Source organism: Aulonocara stuartgranti (assembly GCF_965226115.1).
Source record: "Aulonocara stuartgranti genome assembly, chromosome: 19".
Lineage (NCBI taxonomy): Eukaryota > Metazoa > Chordata > Actinopteri > Cichliformes > Cichlidae > Aulonocara > Aulonocara stuartgranti.
The window spans coordinates 11,850,516-11,864,794 of NC_138955.1; the positions used below are offsets into that span (position 1 = coordinate 11,850,516).

At 39.9% G+C, this 14,279-nt stretch overlaps 1 protein-coding gene across 4 annotated transcripts in view; it reads left to right on the forward strand.

Moving 5' to 3' along the window:
• sash1b (SAM and SH3 domain containing 1b) overlaps nt 1-14,279 on the forward strand; it is a 64,359-nt gene that overhangs the window by 35,819 nt on the left and 14,261 nt on the right. The window contains exon 1 of one of the 4 annotated variants that reach the window (XM_082515297.1): nt 11,591-11,758. The exons of the other annotated variants lie outside the window; for them this stretch is intronic. The gene's annotated coding sequence lies outside the window, so the exon portion shown is untranslated. Of the gene's footprint in view, nt 1-11,590; nt 11,759-14,279 lie in introns of those variants that run through there. 4 annotated transcript variants of the gene reach the window in all.

Below are 14,279 nucleotides of genomic sequence, written 5' to 3' on the forward strand. Positions count from 1 at the left end.
TGAGCTAAACCAATAGTAAGCCAACCTTTCCTCACAGCTAGATAACCATGGCGTTATTATTTTAACGTGTTCCCAGCTGTCTGCATGGAAACTGTGTGGTCTAAACAACCTCTGCATGTTTCTAACTTATACCTATTTTTAAAAAGCAAACATAGAGAAAGGATGTGGGTGTTCCAGTGATAGTGGTGATAGCAAATCTACAAAGAAACGCAAACTGTGCATATCTGTGAGAAATGACAGGAAACTGTACGACAGGTATTGTATCTGCTGGGCCTGCAGAATGGACAGAGCAAATAAAAGAATTACCCTTCTAACCTTTGGTGAAGCAGAAGTTGACAGGTGACCTTCCTGTTTGATTTAATCTGTTAAATGTTTGCATAAAAGGAAAAATATGCACATGATAATAACAGACTGTAGTTGTTTTTCTTTGCAATAGTCCAAGTCATATTGGTTTGAAACATTTGATGTTATTCATGCAACAGTCTCCTTTTCGATCAACCTGAAAACTACAGGGGAAAATAAAATGCGAGCTGGTTGTGTTTCTGCGGGGTGTTTGCTAATCTATGCTTGTATCAGCAGGATCCAAAGGCTTGCAGCCAGTGCATGGCCAATTGCAGCAGTAAACAAGCTAACTCAAAAACCAGGGTCATTTAGATCTCTCCACACATAATTACACTGCCAAATGTGGCAGAGAGGATCAGAGGTCTGCAGCTGAGTCTGCATTTTAAAAATGCTTTTGTCTGCAAGCTGATTTGTGGTTCAAAATATGTCACTCGAAAATGGTCTCAATATTTATTAAAGAATTAATCAGCAGCTATTATTTATTTTAAAATGGTTAAACAGTAGGGGAAATACTAATGGCTGACAATCCTTACACCTAATACACTAAACTGGAGGGGTTTTTTTGCCCATTTTTCTCATTGTGTAATTTATGCATTTATATTCACAAACTTTCCATGTTGTTCCGTCTTTCCTTTCATTCTCCTAAAAACAAACCCATCTGAAAGCATTTCTGTGCGGACTTGTTGAACGTTATTCGCATGTGAGAATAGAGTTTCGCATAAATTGATTCATGCCCTGGCTTGGGAAATTGACAAATAGGTGAGTTCATGTTTTCTTGGCTCTGCCAGAATATGCCATGCCTCTCTTCATGGAGATTTCTGCCTTGGCCTGTTTGTGTTGGATCAATCACACCCAGTTATCTAATATGGATCAGGTTTTGCATGCTAAACGAACAACTTTTTGCACTAAAATGTGTTTACATTTCTTGTCACGTATTGCAGTGCTACATCTTTTGCCGTTCTTGTTGTTGTAGTTCAATTAAATTGAGGTCAGGAACATTCAGCATCTGACAATGACGCCTTAAAATCTTCAGATTCTTTGTGCATACACTCACCTTCTTCATGGCACAAATTCAACAAGATTGCTGTAATACACTCAGAGATTTTGGTCGATATTAATGTGGTAGTATGACACAGTTGCTGCAGATTTGTCAGCCTCACATCTGTAAAGCAAATCTCCTTTTCTACCACATCTCAAAGGTGCTTTATTGGAGTACACTGAACTCCTTCTCATGTTCAAGAAACCAGTTTGAGATTAATTGAACTTTGTAACATTCTCAGTTGGTACTCAGTGTTGATACAAGGCAGAATTAATGCCTGTGTGTTGTTTGTGCCAATTTCTGACCCTCCCATGTCAGAATTCGGCATAAGTCAAGACTCCTTGCAATAACCCACATTTTCCAATCATCTGTTGTCAAATTTTGGTGAGGCTGTTAGAACGGTAATCTCAGTTTCCTGTTCCTGATGACCATCCTGTCTGTCACCAGCACCCATGCTACATCCAAAGTCACTTAAATTACCTTTCTTACCCATTTAGACTTCAGCAGATGTTCTTGACCATGTCCAAATGCCATTTGGTTGCTGCAATATGATTGGCTGATTAGATATTTGAGTTAGCAAGCAGCTGAACCTTTAAAGTGGTTGGCGAGTGCATGTCTGATGGTACTAGGCTTATAAATATGCAGGTATTGTCCTGAATTAGTAGTGTTACACCCCGGCCTAGGCAACCGGCGTGCAACTCAGGAAAAATAGGAAAAAGGGAAAAAAAGGGCCCCCAAGCTCACTGCTCTTAGGGAGGGCGAACTCATAAAAAAAAAAAAAACTAATACGAGCTACCACAAAAATAATCCCAAAACGAAAGTATCGACCACTATTGTCTTTAAAGCAAAATATGATATTTATTTACATCACAACACAAGGCGCCAAACTATTTACAAGGGGGGGGAAGATCGCGACCATGACATACAGAAACACCGGGCTTAAATACATAGAGGGAGCAATTAGGGAATGGATCGCAGGAGGGAAACACAGCTGGGGCAAATTAGACCTGACGAGACAAGGAAACGTAAACTGAACACACCAAGATAACACAGACTTTCAAAGTAAAACAGGAAACACATAACAGTCACGCCAAACCAAAACGCCTAAAACAATACACTGCCAACGCCGAACCATAACAGTAGTCAGGACTTTGGTTTTCACTGCACTATATTATTTCTTTATATTTAAATGATTCTACTACCAAGTTCCCATCTGTGTATGGCTGTAGGACTTTTCTGCATTCTAAAGAAATTTCTTCCCGTCTTACTCACCTTTATTTCACCTCTAGGATTAAAGGTAAGTCCAAATGTACCTCTAAAGTCCACGCATGTAATAATCTTCTGTAATAACACTGTTTAAAACCACGGTCTTACATTGGAACCTCTGAGAATAGATGACATAATAGGCTAATTCCTCTTTTAATGTATCCTCTGACTGTAGTCTGAAGTGGCAGGCAGGCTGGGTGACATTGCTAAAGAAATAATGGAGAAAATTATTCCTTTTAGAAATGTTGAGCCCGAAGGAAGAAAGATAAAGACGAACAGTGGTGAGAAAAATGGGCCAAAAGCGATGAGAATAAGCAAAGCAGGAAGGAGAAAGCAAAGCAGGAAGGAGAAAGTCATTTAAGAAAGGGGTTGCATGTAATGACGAAAGTGCTAGAGTGAGGGGTAGAGATAGTCGTTCTGTATGTATGATTAGTAGTTATCAATTGATGTAAAATGCATTTAGGAGCCACTTAAAGTATTATGTGGATTGTAGAGTCAGCTGTGCAGGTAGAGAGCTTACAGTGCATTCATTTGATTATTGAATTTCTTTTCCTGAGTGCTTTTGCTTGTTTTTGATACGGTTTAAGCATTTTGCATTGTTAAAGTTAATATAACACTTATACAACATGGCTCCTCAGATGCTCTCATGCAGGAGCTTATTTTTATGTGACATTTTAGTTAGTTGAGAGGGGACTGATAATATTTAAAGAAAAACAGAAAGAAGTAGAAATAGTTGTAGAATGATTAACATAGTGGCAGTTGTGTTTTTATCTAATGAAAGTTGTTGTAAAACCATTTAAGTTCGAAAATACAATTTGTAAAAGGTCATTTTATCTGAATCGTATACATTAGTTATAAAAGGTAAAGTTACAACATGCCTAGAGCTGCCTCTGAGAGTCTACAGTTAACATGTTAAATGCAAAAATTCATGACGGCACAATTAGAAAAAGACTGAAGTATGGCTTGTTTGAAAGGTCGTCTCGTGCATTTTCATGTAACATTTTAGAGAAGCAGACGGGGAGAAAGCTTGTTCTCTCTTAAAGGACATGACAGCATGCATTTAGGGGGGGGGGGGGGAACAATCACAGCACATCGGAACAAACACTTCATACCAGCTGTCAAACACGGAGATGAAGGGGTGATAATTTGGGTTTGTTTTGCAGCTGCAGGACCTGGACACTAAACAGTCATTGAGATGGCCATGAACTCCTCTGTAGACCAAAGTATTCTAGAGTCAAATGTGAAGCCATCTGTCTGACAGCTAAAGCTTGGCTGAAACTGGATCATCTTACAGGATCTTGATCTGAAGATCATCAAACAGGGGCTGAGAAGGAAAAGATTGGATTGACTGGTTGCAATGGCTCAGTCAGTCCAAGCCCAGACCGCAATTGAGATACCTTTGCAGGACTTTGAGCTGTGCATAAACAAATGCCTGCAAACCTCAATGAATAGGAGCGACATTATAAAGACGAGTAGGCCAGAATTCCTGCACAATGATGCGAGGGACTGATAAGGTAATACAGAAAAGGATTTCTTAGTTATTTCTAGTGAAAGTAGTTCTGCAAGCTGTTGATTCATGGGGTCTACTTAGTTTTTCAAAACACTGCAGAGAATTCAGTGAAATTCTCTTTTTCACGACTGTTTAATGAAGCCATTTAAAGTTTTATCCTCACAGTATAGCTAGTTTCATATTTACCAAGGAGGTAATTATAAGTACAAGCTTATATTAGTGTTTATGTGCATGTCATTCGGTTTACAAACAAGATCACTTGAAGAGTTTTAAATGAAATTTGATAAGATTTGTAAGGGTATAGAGTGAGGAGATGTTAAGTTTATTAAGATTTGGCTTCCATCGAAGGTCAACTCGATGATTTATTAGCCAAAAATGGACAAAAACCAATATAACTTAACAATCATGGTTCTTACAAGTGTGGTGTGGTGTATATTTTCAACATATGAAGTTAAAGCATAGAGTTAAAATACCATGTGAGATTTGACATCTGATGTCTATTTCAAGGTCAAGCTTTTAAAAACTGTTTCTTGTTTGTTTTGACAACATAGGAATAATGGGAATACAATGACTTTTAAATGTCTTCATAAATGTATGTTATGTCTGAGTAAATGTAACAAACTGTTAAAACTGGCTTTAAAAGATTCCTTTGGCTCGAACTAAACCCTCATTGGGAAACAGCAGGAGGAAAAAAAACATCATTTTCACACTGTGCAACAGCCACTGTGGCATTTTACTATTAAATAAATATTTTTAAATTACATGAAACTTTAATAGGGTATATTGATTGAAGAGTGAGGCTGAGAAAATCTCAACACTTTACCTGATGTCATCTTGGGGAAAAGGGCAGATACTGAGCAAGCAATCAATTCTGGTGAGTGACTATGTATATTTACTCACTAAGCCAGAAATGTGAAGCATTTTGTCATGCATTTTTTTCCTTTACCATAACCCCCTTTGTTTTAGACATAAAAATAAGTGTAAGGAAAGTGCACTACGTTAGAGTTAAGTATGCTTTCACTGTAATATTTTTACAGTGTTGATGTGAATGTTTGAACGTAAGAAATCAAGTTTTAAAAGCTGCATTACAAGAAGAGCATCACAAGAACAACCACTGATGGAAATACCTTTCTTGAGTGTTTGTCTTGGAGTTTTTCATGACATCAGAGCATGTTTGACTAGCTGCGGTTTGCATCCATTAATGGCTGAAAGGTGGATGTCCTTGGAATGACAGTGGAGGAGACCAATCAACCACACTGAGAGTTTGGAGGAGGCAAATCGAGTTGGACAGGAATGGTTGTCAGCAGCTCTGTATGCTTCTGTCATAAGAGGCATGTGCAATCAGTGAGAACAGTTTTCTGAACATGGGAATTACAGAGTGTGGAATTACATGCATCTTGTTGCGTACTGCGTTTGACCTCCTTCCTTCAGAACTGCCTTCATTCCACAAGGTATTAGAAACATTCCTCAGATTTTGGTCCATATTGACATGATGGCATCACCCAGCTGCTGCAGATTTCTCAGCTGCACATTCATAAGAAACTCACTTTCCACCACATCCCAAAGGTGCTCTGCGGGATAGAGATCTGCTGACAGTGGAGGCCATTTGAGTACAGTGAGCTCATTCTCATTTTCCACTCATTTTAAGTGATGCTCATTTGGTACTAAGGACCCCAAAGTGTGTCACAAATGTATTCCCCACATCATTACACTACCATCGTCATCAGCCGGAGCTGTTGATACAAGGCAGGGTGGCTCCATGCTTTCATGTTGTTTGCACTAAATTCTGAGCTTATCTTAATATTGCAGCAGAAATCACGACTCGCCATACCAACAGCATCTTTGCACTCTTTTCCAAGCTTTTGATGAGCCAATTGAGTGATCAACATATTAAATATTTGCATTAACAAACAGTTGAACACGTGTACCTAATAAAGTGGTTGGTGATTATATGTATATTTTTAGCGGATCCTTGGGCTAATGTGGAAATCGTACCATCATAGGTGTTATAGCACAGTGGTCCCCAACCCCCGGGCTACGGACCAGTCATTTGGTACCAGGTCACGAGAGTTGAGGCTCGGGTGTGAAATTTATGGTTTTCTTGGTCTTTTCCTGTGTTGTAGTCGTGTGTCTTATTTTGAAAGAAATATGTACGCTTTACCTTAGCAACCAGAGAGCAGAAAGGGTGCAGAAAGGAGGATGTTACTCTCAATGTTGTTGGCGCGTTTCAGGAAGCTGCTGCTAATAAAGTTAAACAATTACACAGTGAATTCATTTTTAATTTTATATTTAGAAAATACCACAGTTTTTGTCTTGGTTGTATCATTTTATTTTGTTGAATTTATCCACGATACCGTGAAAAAATTGTCTGACATTAAACCGGTCCGTGGCGCAAAAAAGGTTTGGGATCGCTGTTATAGCATACTGCTTCAGCTCTATGGTTTACCGATCGTCTGTTGCAGCTGAGCATGGAGGTGGTATTATTATGTTGCTAACTAGTTTTTTAAATTCACTGCTAACAAATTATTTTTGTTTTTCTGTATAACCCAAGAATATCAACCTGTATCAATACTGGAGTTGTGTATTGCACTGGTGGCCTTTCTGGGATGTTCCCCATCTCTTAAGCTGTGTGAGCTTGGGCAGGCTGATGGCCACTCCCAACCTCTATGGTCCCTTATCTTGGGAAGCGGATTCTTGTTTGGACATGTACAGAGTGATTGGTTTAGACAGGCAGCAACCAGTTTGCATATTCAGAAAAAGGATCTATTTGGAAACATCACTATGAACAAAAACGGTTACTGTTATAGAAGTGTATTTATGTCGACATACTGCTTCGTCTGGATTGTTTGTGCATCAGTTGTCTTCCATCAGCTTCTGCTTGTTAGTAGAGTTCGACTCAAAACTTGGAAACATACTGTGCCGGTTTTATCAATATGTAACCGTTAACTCCCAGAAACTTTTAGCTTTAATTAGATTTTTTTGTTATGGAAGACCCCTTTCCACCACATAAAAAAAAGGATCCATAACTCGAAATTTAGAGTTATTTTCTCATAATTTCGAGTTATTTTCTCGTAATTTTGACTTACTTTTCTCAAAACTTTGAGTTAATGGGTCGAAATTTTGAGTTAGCGCTGCTAATCAGTAATCTACGTGAATGACGTCATTTCCTTGTTACCCGGAAGCTGAAGCCCTCAGCTACAAATGCTACAGCTAAGCTACCAGTATTACATCCAGTCATGAATCCACAGATTGCTGAGTATTTTCAGCGTGGCTTCAAAAATGATAAAATCATTGTGTTATTAGCTGAATCACATTGCGTTACTATCCGCAAACGTACTCGCGAAAGCGCCAATTTGTTGCGATCTGGTTTTGAGTGAGCATTAGTCTGCGCATATGCTTCCGGGTAACAAGAAAGTGACCTCATTCACGTAGATTACTGATTGGCAGAGCTAACTCTAAATTTCGAGTTATGTTTCTCCAAATTTTGAGTTAATAAGTCGAAGTTTTGAGTTAATAAACCGAAATTTTGAGTTATAACATGGATACATGGTTTGTTTTTGTTTTTTTTTTTTGGGGGGGGGGGGGGGTTGTGGCAGAAACGGCCTTCCATAGAATGTTTTAAATTGGTGATTTTTAAAAAAATTAAGTACATTTTTAAAAAGTTGTTAGGTTTCTCTCTTGTTCCAAAGCATATATTGATTTCAAAACTGAGCCTTCTCATATTCTTGGTATTTCTTATGCTCTTTTATTTGACTGGCAGATTAAATGTTAAAATAACAGAATTTTACCAGTCTGTGCTTACTCACTCATCCTAGGTTGCTCTAATCTGTTCTCTGGCCATAGGTCTAGTCTGCTGCTACTCTTCATATCACTTACTGCTGTGCACTGTGCTGTAATCCTCCTTTCCGTGTTTTTTCCCATGAAATGTTTAAAAGGGAAAAGCCCACCAGAGGGTTTTTTCTCTCTCCTGCTTTTAGGCCACTTTTCTTGCTTTCACACCATGAAGAATGACCTCATTCTGAGGCTTCGCGATCTTACGTTTCGTGATTGACAGCTACCCTTGACTCCTGCGTTGCGTCTCAGGAGGATCGCACAAGGGAAATTACCCGAGCACTGGGGTGAGGGGCAGATGAAGTGATTTCAGCACTTTTGAATTAAATATGGTCCAAGGAACATGAGTAATCCACAGCTACTTCATGACAAACCCAGAACCATTCACAGAGCCTTTTACGACGTATGAATACACATGGCGTTTCTTGGTATGAACTTTGTTGAATTTTAAAGGAGCGGTATGCACAGTTTTTGTTTTGTTTTTTCTTCTTTCTTTCTTGTTCTCAGCAGCCTTGAATTAAACATGCTCGAAGGAATGGGAACAATCTACATGCCACTCAGACCACAAACGCACTGCCATCCAGCAGGGATTAAATACACAGAGGATTTCCATCCATGTAATTTAACTGAAATTTAAAGGAGATAATTCGCCATTTAAACTTTGAATTAAACATGCTCCAAGGAGCAGCGACAATCCACAAGATACTTCAAAACAAGATCCAGAACAATCTACAAGATGCTTTTATAATTATACATGATACATATTTCCAGATGTGCATTGTGTTGCAGTTCATAGCCGGGTGGTTGTTGGAGTCTGTAGTTTCCTGCACTTAAATCTATCTTGTGTGATTTCAGCTAATGTTTAAAATCCCATTGGGATTTGCAAGAGTTAGTCTTGTAGACAAAAGGTTGGTTCTGTGCCTCCTGTCTGCCCTTTTAATCTTCTTAGGCGTTTCACATGCACCCTTTTTTTTTTTAATCAGGGTCCCTGGCTGCTTTCCCTTTGTGGCATGATCTTTATATTTGTCTCCATTGCCTGAAGACAACAGGGGTGGTTTTAATCGGCTTTTTTTTTCTTTTCTTTTTTTTCTCTTCGAAAAATCTGTCCATGCACCTTCTTGCAATGTGAGAAAACCTGCTTGCAGTCAATTCTGTTTTATTGCAGAAGGACCAAAAAGTCCTATGCAGTGAAGCTAGCCTTTTGTATCTGTAAGCAGTTGCTCAGTGACTGACAGCACGAGAAGTGGGAACAGAGCTGTGTGCCTGAGACCTCGCTAATGCAGTTCAAACAAGGCCAGGTATCCTCCTTTCCTTCTGTCTGTGTGTGACTGACAGCGTGTATGTCATAGTGTGACCCTTCTCATCAAACTTCCCTTTGGGACTTGTCAAAATCCACTTAACCACTCAGACCTGAATAGTTAAGCTCTTCCACTGATCCTCTTTTTTTTTTTTTTTTTTTTCTCTTCCCCCCCGCCCTCTCTCTTTAGGGGACCCTTGGGCTGTCGATCTAGACGAGGCCTTTAGGTATTCTGGAATACACACTAGTGTTTTAGGTTATAATAAATATTGCTGCTGTCATCTTGAAGCTTTAAAAATGTCTTTTATTTAAGTATAGATAATGTAAATTTAGGCATCTTTTAGCTTGTCAACAACACAAAATGTACAGACTGTATAGATAAAAGCAGCCGTAGCAGTTGAACCATTGGAGCAGAATAAAGTAACATCCTCAGGATATATTTTATGTATGTAGCATTATGTGAATACAATACAGACTGATAGGAAAGATATATGCGCTGTAAATATAATGTTAAACGTGTTTACTAACACAATAACTGTACAGAAGTGTACATTTAAATGCAATCAGTGATTCACCTACAATTCAAGGAGGAGAGCATTTGAAATCCTTATGATTCCAGTTTTAATATTTAATCTCCTGTGTGGTCTGATTAAGACCTTTCCTGTACAAACAGGACTGGATAAACTCATCATTTCTACTGCTATGGTCACATTTTAGGTGCACCGTCTCAGCTAACTAATATTATATTCTGTATTAAATTTTTATATGCAGCTGATGAACAATGATAGGTGCGATGACATGATTTGCCTTTGAAAGATACGCAGATGAATGTGTCTCTCGCACGGAGCGATCTCCTCGGGGATCAAAGCTCAGAGGAGCGCTCGGGCACACAGAGCTGGCGCGCACACAGTCAGGAGACTTGACGGTGATAGAAAAGGAGATGGCGTCAATCTCTGGCTTCTCCTGTGCTCCGAGGTGACAAGCAGCCCGCCGCTGTGTAGCCAGGCGGAAAACTGCCCTTTCTGGCATCAGTGGCCTCAGCCCTTTGGCACCGCACGCTCAACGTAGCCCTCGAACATCTCCACCATCCATCTGCAGCTCGGCATAATCTGCAGCCTCCTGCCACTGATCTGACTCTGGTATTGGTACCTCCTGCTGCTGCTGGTACTTGCTGCTCTGGAGTCACTGGTCAGTCACGCAGGATGAATAATACACATCCTGCGTGTAGGGTCACAATTAGACAAAGAGAATCTGGGTTAATCTGACTGACTAATACTGCAAGCAAATGAGGTCACCGCCTTGATTCCTATACTTAATGCTCAATGTAAACATGTCTTTTTTTATGGAGATAAACTACAGCAGTGAGCACAGAGGAAACATTACTGCTTCTATTTTTTTTATTTTTATCTTTTATGGCACTTCAAACTAGTATGTCCAGTTTACTTGGCTCTTCGTCCCACTGTCATTACCTTCACCGCCCTTTTATGTGGCGGCCCAGTAACTAATAGTTGGGGAGACAGAGCTGCTATTTGCTGCCACCTGCTGGTGAATTAGGGCAAAAACTATGCTGGCTGACATCTGAGGACCATCCGGATTATTGATCTGTCATATGGATTGTTTCTTTGTACCTTTTCATTATGGTTCATGTTATTCCCTTTTCTGTAAGGTGATCATTAAAGAGGAAAAAGACTGCTGGGCTCTTCTTCAACACTTGTAATTTTTCAAAATAACTTTTCATCCAGTCCAGCTGTGAATGTTTGGATTAATTTTTCTATTCAATCGTAGCAAATACATTCAGCTAAATGAATGTCAGTAATAGCTGTTTTTGTACTGCTGTTAAATCTATTAGTAGTATAGATAAACTTGTGCTGTCCTTTTAACCAGCTATACCAATTACTACTAATCTCTTTTGACACTTACCGATTTATTTTAATCATTTATAGATGCACTCATTTAGTTGGTTTACTAATCTTTCCATTCATCCCATGCCTACAGCAGAAGTACCCCCTGGGGTGCACATCTGCTAAGGTGTGATCTGAAGAGCCTCCATATCAGCAGAGGGAGACATTCATGACCAGCAACCACACTTGAAAAAAATCCCCTGATGTATCACTCTCCCAACTCCACTGCAGGCATAAACATGCAGCCACACTTTCATACACTGAGAGGTGGTGGTTTATTTGAACATGTGAGTCAGCCAGTCCCTGTGGGCTGCAGCTGGAGGGAGTACAGTGCCCCACCCAGCAGCAGCAGCAGCGTCAAATGTGGTTGTAACTCCCCCCAACCTGCCCTCCCCCTCTCCCCCTCTAATTTATGCACGCTGGACTGCCCTCCCCTTTACTTCAGGATGTATTGTCCTCCACTCTTTAAACTGAGTTAAGTATTCAAAGGGAGCCATTCACTTACAGAACTGTGGTGGAACTAAAGAGCAACTACTGGATGGCTGCTGTTGGCACACAGATGTCTGTTTGCGGTGAGTGTATTTTTATGTATGTCCCGGAATGCGGCGCTATGGTCGGAGGTGGTAGTTTTCTGTAGATTAACAAGAGGATCTCTGAATTCGTGTTGCCTTTTTTCTGCTCTTGGTTTTTGCTTTTGAATCTTTCTGTGCTTTCAAATGCTTTTGTTAGTAAGTTATTAACCAAGTCGGTGCTTGTCCTCACATGATCCTTTGAAACATCACTCAGTGTAATGTGTTGAAGGCATGTAGTGATCTTTATTAGGTCCCCTGCTGAACTGTAACCATACAGTGTCATTTGGTTTGAATTAAGCTGTTCAAATCAAACACAAGGCTTTAGTAAATAAAAGGTTGTTAAAATAGATGCAGACATGGACTTTTTCACATTGTAGATCTGGTGATCAGAGCACAGAACTTAACTCAGATTTCACTAATTCACCTAAAAGAAGATCTTATGATCTTTAGAACTATGTCGACCTTCTCATACTCGACATATTGACCTCTGACATAACGTGACCTACATTTCTGTCTCAGAGCAGGATTAAAAAAAAAAACCATTTGCTGATACTTTGTGACCCAGGTGTGGTTAAGGCAAGCCAGAGGAACTGTAAAAACACTCATTAGACACTCTTGGTCCTGGGGGCATGTGGATCTTTTGTCTGCCCATGAGATGCTTATTGCTCGAGAAACGTGACACCACGCTCTCCTTTTCCAGCCTCTGTGGTCGATGTCTCATGCTACAGTTTTGGCGCAGACTCTGCTAATTTGGAAACAGTTGAATTTCAAGCACGCTGCAGTATTTTTGTCAGTCATCTCCGAGGAAGAATGTGCGAGATTGTTTATTCGATTTAACGTTCAGCTCACTTTTCTGACTGTATACTTAAGTTGTGTTTAGATTTGTCTATAACAGGGAAGTATACACTAGACATCCACCATGTGTAATAAGCACTTAGGGCGCCGCAGTGTCATGTGGCTGCTTTACAATGGGCTGTTTATGTGAACCAGTGGCAGTCGGAGGCAGAAGAGCGACTGCAGCCAGGCACAGTGCAGAGCTTCTCAGTCGGCCTAAGCCTTGTTCCTCCTCTATATGAAAAGCAGCCAGATTTTCAAGCCTTCTTGGACTCGGGGGCATGTCATTTACCAAATGAATGGGCCTCTCTTCTGGACAGTTGAGGCAGTCAGAGTCCATCATGACACAAGACAAGTGGGCCCACAGTATTACTTTTCACTGCAGAGGGCTGTTTTCTGCAGGCCCATTTGCATGCCTTCAGGATATGGCATGAGTGAAGCAAGATAATAAACATGCGTGAAACAGCTTATGAACATTCTGGACGGCTATTACGAACACAGTTTGACTTAAATCATGACTAGACGTCATGACCAGCTGTCTTCCTACATCTTCTGTTTTTGCAGGTTTACCATCGCTGTTGATTTCTGACATTTTCATGCACAGTTGTTAATTACATGGGGAGAAATTAGTAGACTCACTTACTTTACTCACTAAATTTAATTAGATTTTGTCCACCTCGCTTTCCTTGTATTTGTTCACACGTATATATATTTTTTTCTCCATCCCTTAGTTACTTAGTCACCCCACCCCCCATATAGACCACAAACTGTGTCTCGGAATGAGCCTTTCAGGATTGCAGCTGGTTGCAATGTCAAAACCTGATAAGCACAAACGACCACAACCCCAACCCCCTGCTGGTAAACAGTAAACAGAACTTACTGGGTATCACAGACCCACCCTCTTTAATTCCAAATGTGGAGCCAAAGTCTCCCATTGTTATTTATTTGCCAGTGTTTTCTTCTAACTATAAAATGTCCACGTCATGAGAAAAGAAATGCAAATCATGTTATTGGCTCAAAGAGCAGACACAACAGACTTGCTTTATTACTAGTATTTCAGGAACTGAAGCTGCAATAGATTATTTTTATTTTTGTCAGCGAGCAGTAAATGCATCAACATTTACAGCTCATTGACTGAAAGTAAAACCTGTTGTCCCTTACAACTCTTTTTCCTTAGGCACTTGAAAAAAGGTGATCCGATTTCTTTAAGTTTTCTCGCTCCTCTTCTTCTTACCTACACAAACACACTGCTTTAACCCTGGTTTCTATAACCATGCCATTGTTTTAGAGAATCGCCATTTAAATAACATAAAAACTATTTTAGCTATAATTACAAATAAATATTCAGTGAGAGAGAAATTTCGGAGCCATTTTCATGCATGAGCTCAATAAGAATCTGGAGAATCATGCTGCAACATCATCTGCAGTTTCTTTCTCAAAAAAAAAACAACTCCTGCAATAATTTCACATGGGTCAAATCAGACCTTTCACATGCTTTGTACTAAATGTTACTGGCAAGTTCAGACATTTAATGTCAAAACTGGCTGATGGGGTGATGCCTAGACAAGTTCAGGGTTGCAATGCATGTGTAATGTGTCTGTAATATATATTGTGTCGTCCAGGTCGTCTGATAGATTCCCCTAATTGAATGTGCTCCCTCACCAACCTGTGAAGTATCCTGAGTTGA